The sequence below is a fragment of the Hibiscus syriacus genome, unplaced genomic scaffold (genome assembly GCF_006381635.1).
Source record: "Hibiscus syriacus cultivar Baekdansim isolate YM2019G1 unplaced genomic scaffold, ASM638163v2 tig00002237_pilon, whole genome shotgun sequence".
NCBI lineage: Eukaryota > Viridiplantae > Streptophyta > Magnoliopsida > Malvales > Malvaceae > Hibiscus > Hibiscus syriacus.
Genome location: NW_024061918.1, coordinates 2601716 through 2620055, shown reverse-complemented (window position 1 = coordinate 2620055; position 18340 = coordinate 2601716).

Genomic DNA, 18340 nt, shown 5'->3' with positions numbered 1-18340 from the left:
TTTGCATGTATTTCATTTATACATTTGAGTGTATTTGTATGAATACATTTTTATATGAGGATGCAGGGACAAAACACCTTATGAGTATAAGGTAGAATTTAAATCTCAAACAAAAGAATCATGTTAGGAGAGGCAAACATCTGAAGAATATATGGACGCAATCCACAGAGGAAGCATTATTTTGGGGGATGCCCAACCAACAAATTTGTAAAACCTTCGGGTCATTTATTAATCCTTCGGGTCATCTTTCAGTCTCTCGAGCAAGATGATAAGTCCTTAGGGCCATTCGTAAGATCTCCACGAAAGAGTAGTAGAAGCAAGATCATATAAAAATTCGATCTTCACAAAAGAGTAGTGAAGCGATTTAAGTCCAACCTTCACAAAATAGTAGTGAAGTAACACAATTCAATCTTCACGGAAGAGTATTGAAGTAATGCAATCCAACCTTCACAAAAGAGTAGTAAAGCGATTAAGTCCAACATTCACAGAAGAGTAGTGAAGTAACGCGATTCAACCTTCACGGAAGAGTAGTGAAGTAATGCAATCTAGCCATCACAAAAGAGTAGTGAAGCGATTTAAGTTCAATCTTCATGGAAGAGTAGTGGAGTAATGCAAATTCAGCCTTCACGGAAGAGTAGTGAAGCATATCATTTGTTAATCATCTCCAGCCTTTACAGAAGAGTAGTGAAGCAAGATCATATCAAAATTCAATCTCCACGAAAGAGTAGTGGAATGAATTTCCCATCAAAGCATCAAATCCACTCGACGAAAACTTCTTGTCTTTTTATCTTTGCTTTATTCTTGTTAACACAAAAATAAGCAAAGAGATGCAGCTGTCGACAGTTGTTTTCGTCCGAGTTATATTTTTATTATAATATATTTATTAAATTAATATACTATTATCTATTATTATTATTATTTTATTAAAAGACTCAAAGGCCCGATTACAATAATCTACTTTAGGCCCAACAACCCATCAGGCCCGAGCAAGCCCAAATGCTGCTAGGGTTTCCAATACTTCTTCAGCACCTCCATTAGCCCTTAGTTGTTCGATCAAGGCATAGATTAAAAGCCTTGATTTGTCCAGCAGAAGCCCTAGGGTTTTATTACACCCTAGGGCCTATTTTGGTCGCCGCCTTCAACTGCTTCAACCACAGTTGCCACGCCTCCACCGCCTCACTAGAGCTCTCCCGAAGGCTCCAGAAGAGTAACAAGGATCGCATAACACATCGATATATGGTGAGTCACCATCGTAGGTCTGGTGACTCACCAAAATATCATCATTTCGGCCGAGTCTTATAGGCCTATAAAAGGCCAAATCTGCAAGTAAGAGACACACAACAAGCATCTATACGAAAACAGAGAGTTAAGGAAATGTAGAGGCAAAAATAGAAAGACAAAGGGAAAGCAACCAACAAGGCAACCAGCTAGCAACAAATTGAAAGTAAGAAAAGAGAAAAGAATGAACTTACCTAACCACCGGAGTTTCCACACGATTGTCGAGATTCGAAACGTCGAACGTATTCTTTTAGATCTATTGAGTTTAAAGGACTTTTAGGAGAAAATAAGGTTGGATTCGGGTATAGTGTTGAAAGAGCCTTGATTTGGGAGAGCTTACGAAATTCAGACCACCGTGAGTGGTGGCATGCGACAGCGATCGGTGTCAGAGCACGGTGGCCGACCGATAGTCGGATTCCCTCCGGTGAAGTAATCCTAGAGAGAAATGACCATTCTTGGGCCGGTTTAGGGGGTTAAATACCCTCCCCAAACGATGTCATTTTGGGGAGGGACTGTATATATAATTCGGGAATGGTTAAATCCCACGCGTTGTCCCTCTGGCTTTGTAATCTCACATTTTGGTCACCAAATCAGGTTTTTATGCGTTTTAATTTTGTTTTCAAATTTTATTTATTTTTATTTTAGTCCCTACCTATATATTTATATAGTTAGGTAAAATTAAACGTTTAATCATTATTATTTTAATAGTTTATATTATTATTATAGGATTAATTACACTATCAGTACTTATATTTTATAATATTTTGAATTAGTATTATTAATCTATATATTTTATAATTTAACCTATGTAATTTTAATATTTAACCTATGTAATTACATTAAGGGATTTTATTTCCTTATTTATATTATTATATAGTATTCATATAAAATAATTTCAAAAAATGTATATAATATATGGTTTTTGATATAATTTTTGAAAAAATATATATAGTTTTGAAAACATATAATATATAGCTTTTGAAAATAATTTTCTTTAAAAAGAAAACATATATAATATATATAAGTTTTGAAAATATGTTATAGTTTTTTAAAACATAATTTTTGAAAACGTAATTTTTGAAAACATAATTTTTGAAAATATAATGTATGTTATATAGTTTTTAATAAATATAGTATACACATTATATATATATATATATTATTTATTATTTATTATTATATATTTACTATATTATATTATTATTTTCCATCATTTAGGGTCCAATGAGTCCAAAGATCCAAAGCCCCAGTCTAAAATTGAAGCCCAACCGGGTAGCCTGACCCAACAAGCCTAATAGAAGCCCAACAAGGTTCAAGCCCATCTGATTGGCCCAGTAAAAGGTTAACGTTTTTCAAACCCTAAGATAACATAGGCACTACCAATGGCAAGGCACACGTGGAGGCCACGTGTCAGTCAAGATTCGAAAATCATCCAAGTAAATCGGGAATGAGTCATCTAGATATTTTCGGTTATCACGAAACCAATCCAATTTTCCAACAACAAATGGAGAACGTGCAAATCGAGACTGCACTATCCCGTTATACCCAGTAACAACCCCGTTAGATGGGCTATATATATGACATAACCAACACAAGTAGAGCGGAGGAAAAAAAGAGAGCAACACAGAAACTCGAGCCAAATACCACAAACATACCAACAACAACTGAGAAAAGCAGAGAAAAGCCCAACAAAATAACAAAATAACATAGCAGCGAAGTAGTACCATCGAAACGAAAAAACATGAAAAATGATACTACAAAGCAAACAAAAATGATAATCAACCAAGAGCAACATTCGAAAACAACAAATAAACTAAAAAAAATATCAGTGCTTGCATCGGTCTTGGCTCGAGAGAAGAGAAATCGCCGAGAAAGCGAAGAACCATCATCGAAAATGGTAAAGTCTAAATCTTTGCATTTATATCTACGTCGGTGGGGTATGTTTAGGGGCTTTAGGCATCGGTTTTAAATATACGGGGACGAGAGGAATGTTTTGGGTGAGTTTGGTTTTTTCGACCACCAATGGTGATAGCCGGAGCGACGGTCAACAGTGGTCGGGATGGAGGGGGCTTCACCGGAGTGTGGCCTACCCATGGCCGGTTTGTAACATCCCATAAACCAGGCTAGTGACGAAATTGTAAAATTTTAAAAATTTATGATCAATTTAGAAAAAAAATTGATAAGTTCAGGGATTTAATTGGAAATTAACGTTGTAGGTTGATTTGCAAAGTTTGAAAGAGGAAGGAGCATAATGGTCATTTAGCAAGGAAATGAATTTAAAATTCATAAGTAGTGTATTATATGCACGTGGAAAAGGAAAGAAAGAGTTAAAGGATATCCAACAATTTCTTCACCTTTCTTCCTCATCTCCACCGTGACTCCATAACTAAGGTAAGGGATCTTTTAAGTCAGTTAATTGTTGTAATTTTTTATTTGGTTTTGATTCTTGGAATGTTAGGAAGGCTTGAGAAAGTTTAAAGAGAAGTAAAAACTAAAATATGGATAAGTTATGAGTGATTAAGTAAAAAGGGTTTTTGAGTGAATTGATGAAAAGGGGTTAGTAATTGGATTTGGAAATTATATTTGACTTGTCATAAGTTGGAAAAGAAATCTAAAGTGTTAGATATGGATTTGAGACATGTTGATTACTTGGTGTGATTTTTGTTGCCAAGTTTTCTAGTGAGTTTTTGGGTGTTGAGGAGTATTAAAGTGAGACAAGTTAGTTGTTATAATTGTATTGTAGTTTAAAGGCCTGAAATGAGTTAAAAATAAGAGTTTTAGTTGAGTTTAGGTAAATTTTCGTAATGAAAAAAATGATTTATGGGCAAGGATATCGGTACTGGATGAATATTATCGATATTTCAAAGAAAAAATGGGTGAAATATGGGTTTGGGTATCGATACTGGAAGAATAGTATCTATACCATAAGGTAAAACTTGATGAATCCTTAAAAGAGTATCGATACCGAAGGAGTAGCATCGATACCAAGGGTATCGATACTAATGGACAAGTATTAATACCATTTTTAGAGATGAAATTCCAAAATGTATAATGGGTATCGATACTGAAGTATAGTATCGATACCATAGTGAGGAAGTATCGGTATTGGGCTTAGGGTATGGATACTATTCAGAATAAATTTGGGAATTAAGTGTTTCTTTTGGCTTAATTTATTGATAATTAATTAATAGTAATTTGAATTCCGATATTCATATCGATCATATTATTGTGTAGATATCGAACGAATGCAAGTTCAGGACGATTCAAAGTTATAAGGTCATTAAAGAGTGCTAAGTGTTTTGGTTGACTAAGTGAGGCTAAGGTGAGTGCATACTATTATATATATTTTCTTATGGAAAGAAGACTTGCGATGAGTCTATTTCTAATGTTTTGATTGTGTGATTATATGAATATAAGCATAGTTTTGCCTCTGTTATTATGTGAACATGCATTGTTTATATGCCATGCTATATGATATTGACCTATGTGATTACATGAAAATGTGTTATAAGCTATGTGGCATTGACCAATGTGATTATATGAACATTTGATATAAGCTATGTGACAAGGATCTATGTGATTATATGTCTATGTGATATTGATCTACGTGATTATATGAATATGTGAACTATATAAATGGTAAAGCCCAAAGTATGTGATATGAGAGCTAAAGGTATAATTGACATGCCAAGAGTCGAGGGTTCTACGCGGTCCTTCGTGAAAAATCTACGTGGTCCTTCGGAACATTTCTACGCAGTCCTTCAGAATATATCTATGTGGTCTGTCGGGACATTTCTATGTACACGTTGGTGCATATTCTACGTGGCACTTCGGTGCAATTTATACGAGTTGTGGTGACAACATTAGTGCACAAACTCAATGCAATCACATACCTTAAGTTCTCAATGATGTATCATGGGCTATTAAAGAAATGAAATTTTTGAACAATGCATGATGATGATATATATATACATGCATACTCTTGTTATATGATGTACTCTACGATTTCTTTATATGATGTTATGAAACACTTAGAATATGATTAAGTGTTTTAATGTTTTAATACACACTTTATATGCCTCACTAAGTCAAAGACTTAGCGTGTGAGTGTTTCACACGTAGGTTCAAAGAAGCAAGAAGATCAAAGCTAGGAGTCAGGACAACATATTTCTTTTGAAGATCAGATCAGATCAAAGTATGTGTTTTGTTGTATTAAATTTTGGTTAAATTGCAATTAAATGTTGAATAATAGATGCTCTGATCAGTTTTGTAAACAAATTTTATTGTATTTATTTAAATTATTAAGTCTTTCATTTTCAGATAGAGTTTGAGTTTCTTTATATATATTTTGATCAAGGGTTCCACTATTTTTAAATAAATAAAAGTTTAAATTTTCAACTATCTTTTAAAAGTAAATGATTTAAAAAGCCATGTGACACATCTGATTTGTATATGGGTCGGATACGAGTTGGTGGTGTTACACGGTTGGGGGGAAAGGTTGAGAGAGATTAGGGGGTTTGGTTTTAGGAAATGGGTGAAAATGAAGTGAAAATGGTGTTTTAAGGTATATATATATATATATGGAGGACCTCTGTGCAATTAACAAATACTTAAATTATTTCTACAATCCCTATAATTTTGATGTGTAATTCATTTTAGTCACCTGTTGTAAATTTACCCTTTAATTTTAACTTAATTTGATTTAATCCCCGATTTTATTTCTTATATTTTGCGAATTAGCCTCCAAACTTTTATTTCGTCTCTTGCAGTTCCCAATTAGCATCAACTTGATCCGTAATTTTAAATTCTTTCCAATTTAATCATTTTTTAATGATTATTTTCTTTTCATTTAATATTTTTTTATTTTGTTTAATGTTAATTTGACTTTTTTAGGGAAACTTAACTTCATCAAAGGTAAGTAATTTGGATTGAACTTTCAAATTTTAATTTAACCTTCAATTTTCGCAATTAAGACAAATGATAAATCAAATTGGTACCGAAAGGGCAGTACAAGGGTGCTAATCATTCCTTGACTGTAATCGACTTCCGAATCCGATATATTTTTGGTAAAACACAGATAAAGTTAAATGGTTAATTAAGGTATCTGGCCAACCTAATTTTAAATGATCGGTGGTGGCTCCAACACATCAAACTAAGTCGAAGCTCGATTCCGGGCCCACCCGAAGGACGTTTACGATAGCTTGGCGACTCCCCTGAGGAAAGGTAAGTGAGTCATCCCCAAATTAATTTCTGGTTATCTTCTTAAGCGAAAATTATAAGTTTAAATTTTAATTTATCTATTCGATCCTTATTATTTATCTTTGATTATTTTTTTAAATAATGTACTGATGTTTTTTCAATGATTTCAGGTTTTCAAAATGTCTTTCAGGCTCTATACCCGAGCTCTAAACTTTTTGTAAGTGGAGGTGAAAGCGATGCCTTCGTGAGAATTTATTCTCTGTACATGCCTAGCAAGTAACCTTCGGGATTCATATACCTTATGTCTTCGTGTGAATTTATTATCCGTACAGAAATAAGGGAATGTGTTCTCTCGAGTTTAACTTGGTCCATACAAGCTTGTAATGGGCTTAGGATTGAGGGTCTGGCAAGCCCAAGGGGGAACCAATAAGAAGAACTCAGGTACCTTTTTAGAACCTAAACTGAGAGACTACAAGGAATTAGAGCCCACCTAAAGGACAGTTACGACAAATTCTTTTAATATTTATTATATTCGGGTTAATTAAAATTAAATATACGTCAAATATATATTAACTTTAATCATATATATACTTCACTCATGTACAATTAAATTGTACAATTATAATTCATTTAACATTTGCTCATTTCAACCCTGGGGTGTGACCCTGTAGGTTCTTGTAATATTAATAGTAATTATTAGAACCATTCTAATATTACAAACAATGAGTGACATCTACCAATATATCATTGTAACCTAAGTTACAAGAAGTCATGATTCGACATAACATCTTTGTGGCTAACTCTTTTGTGTATTATATCCTTTTGTCCTTTATATCTATAATAGACACAAGTATTGGTATGGTCTCACTTGTATAGCACATCTATTATTTCTTGATATCTAGAGTAGACTAAAATATACGAACAACTTGTGATATCAACTTGTTCGAGCATGGACATGCATTTCTAGTCTCACTCAATCAAATGGCCTATGATATATTTTCTATTATGTAGGAATGACAAATCCTATCATGATCATTCACAGCTCACTACATACATCGTGATATGTTCAATATTAGTCTTTATAGTTCAACCAATTATAGAGCATGTTTAACTGTATCAAAACATACAACAATATATGCTGAGATAGTAATGATCTCAAGCCTGATGATCATACATGTAGTCATCACCATGAGCAATGTTGTGATCCTCATATAATAATCCAAGACACATGCTCATAGTGGGTCAATCTAATATATTTTTCTCTAACAACATACTCATGTATTGATTTTGACATCTTTATGTCAATGACAACTCATTGTCATCAATCAATTCTGTGTTAGCCTTAAACATATTATTATTGTTCATGCCCATAATAATACTTGACTAAGGATCTTTAATGATACTCATATTATTATATGAACTTTATTATCTTTCAGTTCATGTTAGATGTAGGATGTCTAATGCTTTCCACCATGACCCTAAACTTCACAAGCAACATGAGGACATGGTTGCATATGAGATGATCCAAAATCTCAAGGAATTATATGAGGGTAAAACACGTCAAGAGAGGCATATTACGAAATGCATAAAGCAACATTCAAATGTTGGAGAAGTTGAGATTTCCTCTCAAAGATGATTTGATTGAGGATGTTATCCTATAATAGTTGTTAGATAACTTCAATCAATTTGTCCTTAATTTCAATATGAATGAAATTAGCAAGACTTTTCCACAGTTACTTGGCATATTACGAAATGCATAAAGTAACATGAAAAATGTTGGATCTAAGTCCATTTTGATGGTCCGTAAGGACAGATGAAATGGAAAGAATAAGATAGTGGCAAAGTCTAAGGGTAATGGAAAGGCCAAGCCCAAAGGAAATGATGCCTCGAAACCCAAATGAGGAGTAAGCAAGGAAGGAATATGTTTCCACTGAGACAAGACCAGACACTGGAAAAGAAACTGCCCTGTTTACCTTGAAGAGGTCAAAAAGGCAAAAGCAAATAAATGTGTGTTTTAGGTATTTATGTTATTGATGTTAATTTGTCAACATCTACTTCTTGAGTATTAGATATCGGTTGTGGTTCTCATATTTGTACTTCTATACAAGGACTGCAAAAGAGAAGGAATCTAGATAAAGAAAACGCGGACCTACGAGTGGGAAATGAAGCAAGAGCTGATGCATTATCTATATGGACATATGTTTTATCTCAATAGCGTTTACTATGTATCAACGTAATTAGTTAATTGATTTTATATTTTCGATCAAGATAATACCATTTATAAATTAAATAAAAAAAGATCAAAGACAAATGACTAAAATCAAACTTATCTTTGGTACAGTCGTTTAGGCCATATAAGTAAAAACGCATATCAAAGCTCCATAAAGATGATTTCTTAAATTCATTTATTTTCGAACAATTTGATGTATGTGAATCCTTTTTTGTTGGGAAAATGACTAAGGCTCCTTTTAATAATAAAGTTGAGCGAGCAAATGAACTACAAAAAGAGAATCAAACCATTAAAAGACCACCGATAAATTGTTCATTAGAGTCAAGCAACGTGAGAAAATTATCCACAAATTGGGTATCTAAATTCAATCTAAGGGTCCAAGGTAGGGAAGAGCATCATGATAACAAATAAGTATCATATTAGTCAATTGTGATGATGTTAAATTCAACCCTGATAAAAAGAATTAATGAAAAAACTTATCAAACAACAAAAAAAAAAGTGTCATAAAAACAAATCTATAATAACTAAAAGATCAAAGATATGATATAAGAAAATAAGAAGAATAAAAAAAAAGAAATTTTGGCGATGGAAACTAACTCTAAAACTAGTGTAGTCACCTATCAATCAAAGATGAAAAAAGTAAATAATTATTAGAGTTTTAAAGAAAAGAGTTATTAAGATTTTTTGAATAAAAAGGGCTCGACTCAATTAAATTTTAATAAGTGGGGCAAGTTTAATCATGATCAAATTATTTACATGAACTTTTTGTAAAAATAATCTAAAACAATTATAAAATAATATTTATTTATTTTGGGGTAAATTACAAAGTTCATTATCAAACTTTATTTTCTCTCTATTTTGTTCATTGAATTTTAAAAGTTTTCAATTTTCTCACTGAACTTAATATATTGTGTTTTTTGTCACTGCACCGTCAAATAGTTAACGACATTAAAACAATGTCGTTTTAAAAAATTCATTGAAACGACATTGTTCTGCATCTATTATAATGTTGTTAGTAAGGAAACAATTGAGTGGCCCAAAAAACTCAATGTATTAAGTTCGTGAGAAAATTGAAAAAAAATTAAAGTAAGGTGAGTGAAATAGGAGAAAGTGTAAAATTCAATTACCAAATTTAAAATTTACCCAATCTTTTTAATTACTAAGAATGTATACATAGATTATCTAGATGGACACATGTAATCTAACCGGATGTTATTTACAATGACAAAGATTTGTATTAAGTGGTCTGATATAAGATTGAGCAACGAAACTGAGAAAATCAAAAAATATATTCAATCCGCATTATGTAGTTTGATTCAGTTCAAGTTTTTCAATTCACGGTTAAATTTCAGTTTGATTTAAAAAAACAAACATACAATTTAGTTCGGTTTTGATTTTTTTCATTTGGAAATCATTTGAAACGAATCAATTTGAATTAAAAAAGAAAATAAATATCCAAATCAAATTCAATTTGAATTTATTATAATTCAAGGTTAAATAAATAAAATCTTAAAAGTAATAATATTTTTGGGTAAATTATAAATTTGGTAACTAAATTTTATTGTCTCTCATATTTCACTCATTGTACTATAAATCTTTTCAATTTCCTCACTACACTTAATACATTGGATTTTTTTGTAACAGCGTTAAAATGGGTTCTTATATAGATGCAAAACAACATTGTTTTGGTGAAAATTTGTTTTTTTAATATAACATCTTTTTTTAACACCGTTAACTATTTAACGACTGAGTGACCAAAATAGGAGAGAGGGTAAAATTCAGTAACCCAAAAACCCAATGTAATAAGTTCAATGAAAAAATTGAAAACTTTTAAAGTTCAGTGAGCCAAATAGGAAAGAGGGTAAAGTTCAGTGATGAAATTTGTAATTTATCCTATTTATTTTTATAAATTTAAATTTCTCTATTACACTTAATTTAAGCTTTAAATTTGATTTCTTTTAAAGTTGAGTTTGAAAAAAAAACTGAAAATCATAATTTTTATAACATTCCCATAAAAATAGTTTAATTTATATTTTGGTTAAAAACCAAATCAAATCAAATCTAACCAAACACACCCTGGTCCGAGACGAGGCAAGCGGGTTCGCCATCCAATCATATGCAAGTTGATGTTTCTTGAAAGATCCAATATTCGAACCAATTAAAAGAAGGGGCAAAAAAAAAAAAAAAAAGAATAGCAGCGATACGCGTATATTGGTGGACGGTAGATATTTGCGGATTGTATTTGTTATTTAGCATTAAATTATTCATTATTTATTATAACTAAAATTACAATTTAAAAAAAAAGAAAAAAAAACTAACAATTAATTAGTCTAGTACGATGAGACACCAGATCTCTTAAGTAAGGTTAGTGATTTGAATTCGGACGATTACAAATAGATCAAACTGGGTTGGAAGAGTCATCATTACCTTTATAATATCTGATCAGAATTAATCGATTAATAAATCAGATACCGGTAATTATAAAAAAACATATAAGGTCACAGCAGAGATCATGCCAAAATCTCTCCTATCAAAGTTGTCCATATATTAATTATGTCGACTAAATCCATAATTATTGGATTGTATTTGTATAATTTCATAATTTTTGTTACCTTAAATAATCAATATGTAAAATCATATACCCTTTTTAATAAAATATTATATATTTTGGATTTTAATACAAAGTGTTGAAAACATTTTGATGTTTTGATATAACAAATTAAATTAAAAGAATTTTAATTTTGAAAAAGATTTTTTCTAAGCATATTCGATATATTAAATCGAATATCAAAATATTACTCAAAGTATTTCAAAGTTCATTTTAAATCCTTACTCAAGTGTAAAATTAAGTTTTAATCTTAAAATAATTTCAAAACGATTTTACAAAATATTTCAAACCATTTCAAAGCCAAAAATTCTAAATTGCTCAGCGGGAAGCGATTCCCCCTGAATGGTTTGGCTTCGAGAATTCTAGTATGCTCGGAGGGAACCGATTCCCTCCAGGAGGTACCGATTCCCCCCACTGTTCAACGGTCGAAATATTTGAATTTTACACTTAGGGAACCGATTCCCCATTGGGGGTACCGATTCCCCCCACGCTCCAAGCAGAAATATTAATTGTTTTCACACTTAAATGGCTCCAAAAACTTCATTAATGATCTCCAACGTTCAGAAGTGATTCAAGGTGTATTTAAGCAAGCTTAGAAGCCATTGATCAACAACAAGAAATATCAAGCAACTAGAATCAAGAGAGAATCAAAGAGAGAGCATCTAACCTCAAGTTTGAGCATTTCAAGCCTATTTTTCATTCAATATTCATTTTGCTTTCAAGAACACTTATTGTGCTCAATTGTATTCATTCTTGAGTGTTCTTTTCTTTGTTCTAGAATTGTGCAAACAATCTACCTTGTGAGGATTTCCTTGTAAGTTTGTAAATTTGTATTGTTCTTTTTGGGAGAGAGTGTTCTCAAGAATTTGGGGTATAATTCTTGAGGGTTTGTAAGGTTACTCTTTCTCCTCAAAAGAAAGACAAATTAGTGAATTTGTGGAAAATCCTTAGTGTGGATAGCTAAGGTAGTGGACGTAGACTTTGGTTGAGAAAGTCGAACCACTCTAAATCGCTATGCAAATTTCTTTTAATTTTCTGCAAAAGCTTCCACCAAAATTTTAATTGCCAATTCACCTCCCTCTTGGCCATAATCAATCGATTAACTCAACAATTGGCATCAGAGCCTAACTCATTTGAAGGTTTAATCGCCTTTTGAGTCGATTCGGGAAGAGTCACATCGATAATCAAAGTCATTAATGGCCTCTACTTCAAACTTCGACTCCGTTCTCGATTCGATGCCCGTCAACAAGCCTCCTTTCTTCAATGGGGCTAACTACGCCTATTGGAAAAATAGGATGATGTACTTCATTCAAGCAAGTGACATGGGAGCATGGAATGTCGTAGAAGAAGGATACATCAAGCCTCTCACTCATCCAAGATTGTGGAGTGAAGGAGTGACAAAAATGTTCCAGCTCAACTCCAAAGCCATCCATATCATATTTTGTGCTCTTGGACCAGATGAATACGGAAGAGTTTCATCTTGCACAACCGCCAAAGAAATATGGGACAAACTTCAAGTCACTCATGAAGGTACCGATGAGGTAAAGAAATCTAAAATTAGTATTCTAACGCATAGCTATGAAAATTTCAGGATGAAACCAAATGAAGATATCAAAGATATGACGGATAGATTCTCAACGATTCTCAATGGTCTCAAATCATATGGAGAGATCATTTTAAATGAAAAGCTTGTGAGGAAGTTAGTTTAGTCCCTTCCAAAATCATGGCAATCAAAGAAGACGGCAATCATTGAGTCTAAGGATCTAACGTCCTTAACTCTTGAAGAGCTAATTGGTTCACTCCTCACTCATGAAATGATGCTTGAAGATGAGGTGGACCTCGATAAGATTAAAGAGACACCAAAGGATAAAGAGAAGAAGAAAAACATTGGAGTTTCTCTCAAATCCACAAAAGATGAGAGTGATTCAGATGAAGATGACGATGAAATTGCATTGTTTGCCAAACGGTTCGGAAAAATGATGAGACCTTACCGAGGAAGAAAATTCAAACGAAATGAAGGCCTCAAAAATGAACCAAAAGAGAAGGACCCAATCATTTGCTATGAATGCAAAAAGTCAGGGTATGTCAAATATGATTGCCCACAATTGAAGAGAAATGGTCAATCAAAAATTAAGCACAAGGCTCATGTGGCTATATGGAGCGATGAAGAAGGTTCCGATAAAGAAGAACAAGAAGTAGCAAACTTGTGCTTGATGGCATTCGGGGAAGATTCTAAGGTAACCTCTAACTCATCTGATTTTGAAGATATATCCTATGATGAGCTATTAGAGGAATATAATGGGTTGGCTTTGGATTATGAGAAATTGTTTTTAAAATATAAAAATGATGTTTCAAAATTGAAAAATGAAAATAAACTCATATCCAAAACCAACAACGATCTTGAAAGTAAAATCAAAGATTTGCAAATCAAACTAGAAGAGTTTGAAAAGAAAAATTTGGACTTGCAAAATTTACTTTCAAAGGTCAATGATGATCATCAAAAGAAAATTGATGATCTTAAAGCTTCTTTTGATAAAGTTGGAACAAAACATTTTGAAAATGGAGAAAATTCAAAATCCAACTTTGTTAGAAAAAGTTTTAAAAACTACAATCATAGAGGACCCCAAAGAACCTCTAATGAAAAAATCGTTAGAAGTATATGGGTTCCTAAAGAGCTCATTACTACTAAAGATAAGGATATCCTACACAAATGGATACCTAAGGGGACTAGGATTTTGGAAACTAATGGATATGGACCCAAAAGAATTTGGGTACCAAAAATTAGAAATTAATCTATTTTTGTAGGAAAAGGAGCATTGCTACAAGGCACGGGAAACAAATTCAAATTCATGGTACCTTGATAGTGGATGCTTAAGACACATTACCGGAGACAAAAGCCGGTTCATTGAGCTTAACGCCAAAAATGGAGGAGAAGTGACTTTTGGTGATGATTCAAAAGGTCACATTGAAGGTATTGGTGCTATTGGTAATACCTCTTCCATACAAATTAAGAATGTTTTATATGTGAATGGATTAAAGCATAATCTATTGAGTATTAGTCAATTTTGTGATAAGGGATTCAATGTCATGTTTGATATTAATGGTTGTAAAGTCATTGACATTGCATCTAATCGGATTATGCTTGTTGGTCATAGAATAGGAAACATATACATGGTGCATTTAGATTCTTTTGATATGACTAATTTGTGCCTAGTTGCTAAGGATGAACATGATAGTTGGTTATGGCATAGGAGACTAGGACATGCTAGTATGAGTGTTTTGCAACGGCTAATTCAAGGTGATTTAGTTCGAGGGTTGCCTAAGCTTAAATTTGATAATGATAAAATCTGTGATGCTTGTGCTAAAGGAAAACAAAAGCGAGTTTCTTTTAAATCCATTAATGACGTATCAACTAGTAGAGTATTACAATTGATCCATATAGATCTTTTTGGGCCAACTAGGACTACTAGCTTAGGTGGAAAACAATATGCATTTGTCTTGGTAGATGACTATTCTAGATATACTTGGGTTCTATTCTTAAGTACTAAAGATGAAGCATTAGAAAATTTCATCACATTTTCAAAAGTAATCCAAAACAAAAAAGGTTATTCTATCACTAGTGTTAGAAGTGATCATGGCACTGAATTTGAAAATCTTGGATTTAATGAGTTTTGTAATTCTAATGGTATTAGCCATAATTTTTCAGCACTAGAACCCTCAACAATGGAGTTGTTGAGAAATTGAACTTTAGAAGAAATGGCTAGAACCATGCTTTGTGAAAATAATTTGCCAAAATATTTTTGGGCGGAAGCCACAAATACCGCTTGTTATATTGTAAATTGAGTAATGATTAGGCCAATTTTAAAGAAAACTCCATATGAAATTTTCAAAAATAAAAAGCCTAACATTATCTATTTTCATCCTTTTGGATGTAAATGTTTTGTTTTAAATAACGGTAAAGAAAACCTTGGCAAATTTGATGCTAAAAGTGATGAAGGAATTTTTCTGGGTTATTCCTTAAATTCTAAAGCTTATCGAGTATTTAATAAAAGAACTTTAGTTGTAAGAGTCTATACATGTTGTTTTCGATGATAATCCCCTTCTGAGGAAGGATTCTTGGTGAATGATGATTAGGTATTATAAATACAATTGAAGTTAGACATGACGTTGAAGAACCATCATCAAAGAAGAAACAAAATGAGTTAACTCATGATCCTCTTGAGAATCAACCATTGAAGAAAGGGAAGTATCTTATCCAGAGTACAACTATGTCAAGGATGGTGAGATATAGGTGATCCATCCAAAGGGGTAACGACTCGATCTTCTCTTAGAAATATTTGTAATTATGTTGCATTTATTTCATGCATAGAGCCTAAGAATATTAAAGAAGCATTAAAAGATGAACATTGGATTATAGCTATGCAAGAAGAATTAAATCAATTTGAGAGAAGTAAAGTATGGACATTAGTTGAAAGGCTTAGTAATAAATCTACTGTAGGTACTAGATGGGTATTTAGGAATAAGCTTGATGAGTGGTAATATAGTGAGAAACAAGGCTAGACTTGTTGCTCAAGGTATACTCAAGAAGAGGGCATAGACTATGATGACATACGCTCCCGTAGCTAGGATGGAAGCAATTAGAATGTTATTAGCATTTGCATGTTTTCATGAATTTAAATTATATCAAAGGATGTTAAAAGTGCATTTTAAATGGTTTTATAAAGGAAGAAGTGTATGTGGAACAACCTCCAGGTTTTGAAGATTCAAAATTTTTGGATCATGTTCTTAAATTGACAAAAGCGCTTTATGGTTTAAAACAAGCTCCTGGAGCGTGGTATGAAAGATTGTCAAACTTTTTAATTGAAAAAGGTTTTTCAAAAGGGAAGGTTGACACTACATTGTTTTTAAAGCATAAAGGTAAAGATTTATTAGTAGTTCAATTTATGTTGATGATATAATATTTGGTTCTACTAATGATGTTCTTTGCCAAGAATTTCTAAGCTAATGCAAAGTGAGTTTGAGATGAGCATGATGGGGGAGCTCTCATTTTTCTTGGGACTTCAAATCAAGCAAAGAAAAGATGGCATCTTCATAAATCAAGCTAAGTACGTCAAAGATATGCTAAAAAAGTTTGGACTGGAAAATGGCAAACCTCACGACACTCCAATGAGCTCTTCGACAAAGCTTGACTTAGATGAAGGAGGTAAATGTGTAGATGTTAAATTATATAGGTAAATGATTGGCTCTTTGCTTTATCTAACTGCATGTAGACCGGACATTATGTTTAGTGTTTGCTTATGTGCTATATTTCAATCATGTCCTAAGGAATCATATTTACTAGTTGTTAAGAGAATCTTTAGATACCTTAAGGACACTCATAGTATAGGACTTTGGTATCCTAGAGACTCTAGATTTAGCTTGCATGTCTTTTCTGATGCGAATTATGGAGGATGCAAATTAGATAGGAAAATCACCTCCGGTACTTGCCAATTCCTTGGAAATATGTTGATTTCTTAGTTTTCAAAGAAACAAAATTGTGTTGCATTATCTACCACTGAAGTCGAATACATTTCAGCTGGTAGTTGTTATGCACAAGTTTTATGGATGAAACAACAACTTTTTGATTATGGAATTGAAGTAGGTACCATTCCTATCAAGTGTGACAATACTAGTGCTATTTGTCTCACTAAAAATCCCATCCAACACTCTAGAACTAAGCACATTGAAATAAGACATCACTTCATTATAGACCATGTCACTAAGGAAGATGTAGTTTGAATTTGATCTTGCACCAATTAGCGAATATCTTTACAAAACCTTTAGACAAGGAAAGATTTTGGACACTTAGGAGAGAATTAGGTTTGCCCAACCTATTTTCACTTAGTGTTTAAAATAATTTTAGCACTTTTAAAACTAAATGAAAAATGCTTAGAATAGTAATTTTTGATTGCATTCATTGCTATTAGTTAGGGGTTTTATGATTCTTAATGAAAATTAACTTTATGTTCAAATATAGTTTAAAGATTAATTGATTGTTTGAACGTGATTAATTTTCAATATGATTGCCAATACCACTAGAAAATTAATTTAGCATTTTGTGTGTTTAAAATTGGATTTTAGCATTTTGGTGCAGAGGGAATCGATACCCCCATGAGGGAATCGATTTCCCCTTTGAAGGGGAACCGATTCCCCCCACAGGGGAATCGATACCCCCCTTTGGTTCTTGGTTTTATCGGGCAGAACCTCATATTTTGCTCAAACCCATTTCTCTCATTGCCACCGTTTCTCTTCTCTACTCTCTCCATATCTCCACTTTGCCTCAAAACAACGTTTTTAATCGGAATTCTCTTCAAATATCATCTTCTAAACCTGCTAGCATCATTAAAATCGTGCAAACAACATCAAAATCCACTCAATCTCATCTTTCAAGGTAAATTTTTCTAAACTCTCTATTTTTCATTGATTTTGAACATAAGACTAGTTTTAATTAGTTCTAGATAGAAATAGTGATCGGATATTGATTGTTTAGTGATTAGAAACTAGATATTACAACTAATTTCATCAAAAACACAAGAATTTTTCTAAAAATTTTGAAATTTTTGAAATAAAAAAAAAATTGTTTTTCAAATTATTGTGTTTTAATTGAATTATGTTGTTGTTATGAAAACTATACATATATTGTTTTTCAAAATCATATTTTTCAATAGTTTTCAAAAACTTTGCCCATTAGGATTAGTCTAGAGAACCTTGAAATATTGAGGACTCAATTGAGTTTTGGGATTGATTGAATTGCATATTGCATACATGTGTTTTCTAAATTGCAGGTTATCCATTCTATTCCAACTTCCTAAAACATGTCTAATCCTAAACGTGCTAGGTCATCATCTAGTCGCTCACACCGTCAACCAAATCCACCTCCAAATCCTCCTCCTATTCCTGAAATTCCAATTCCTAATCCTAATCCTATTTATCCTAATATGACTATCCAAAACTCGTTCTTCAATCATCTTGGTCCTAGAAATCAT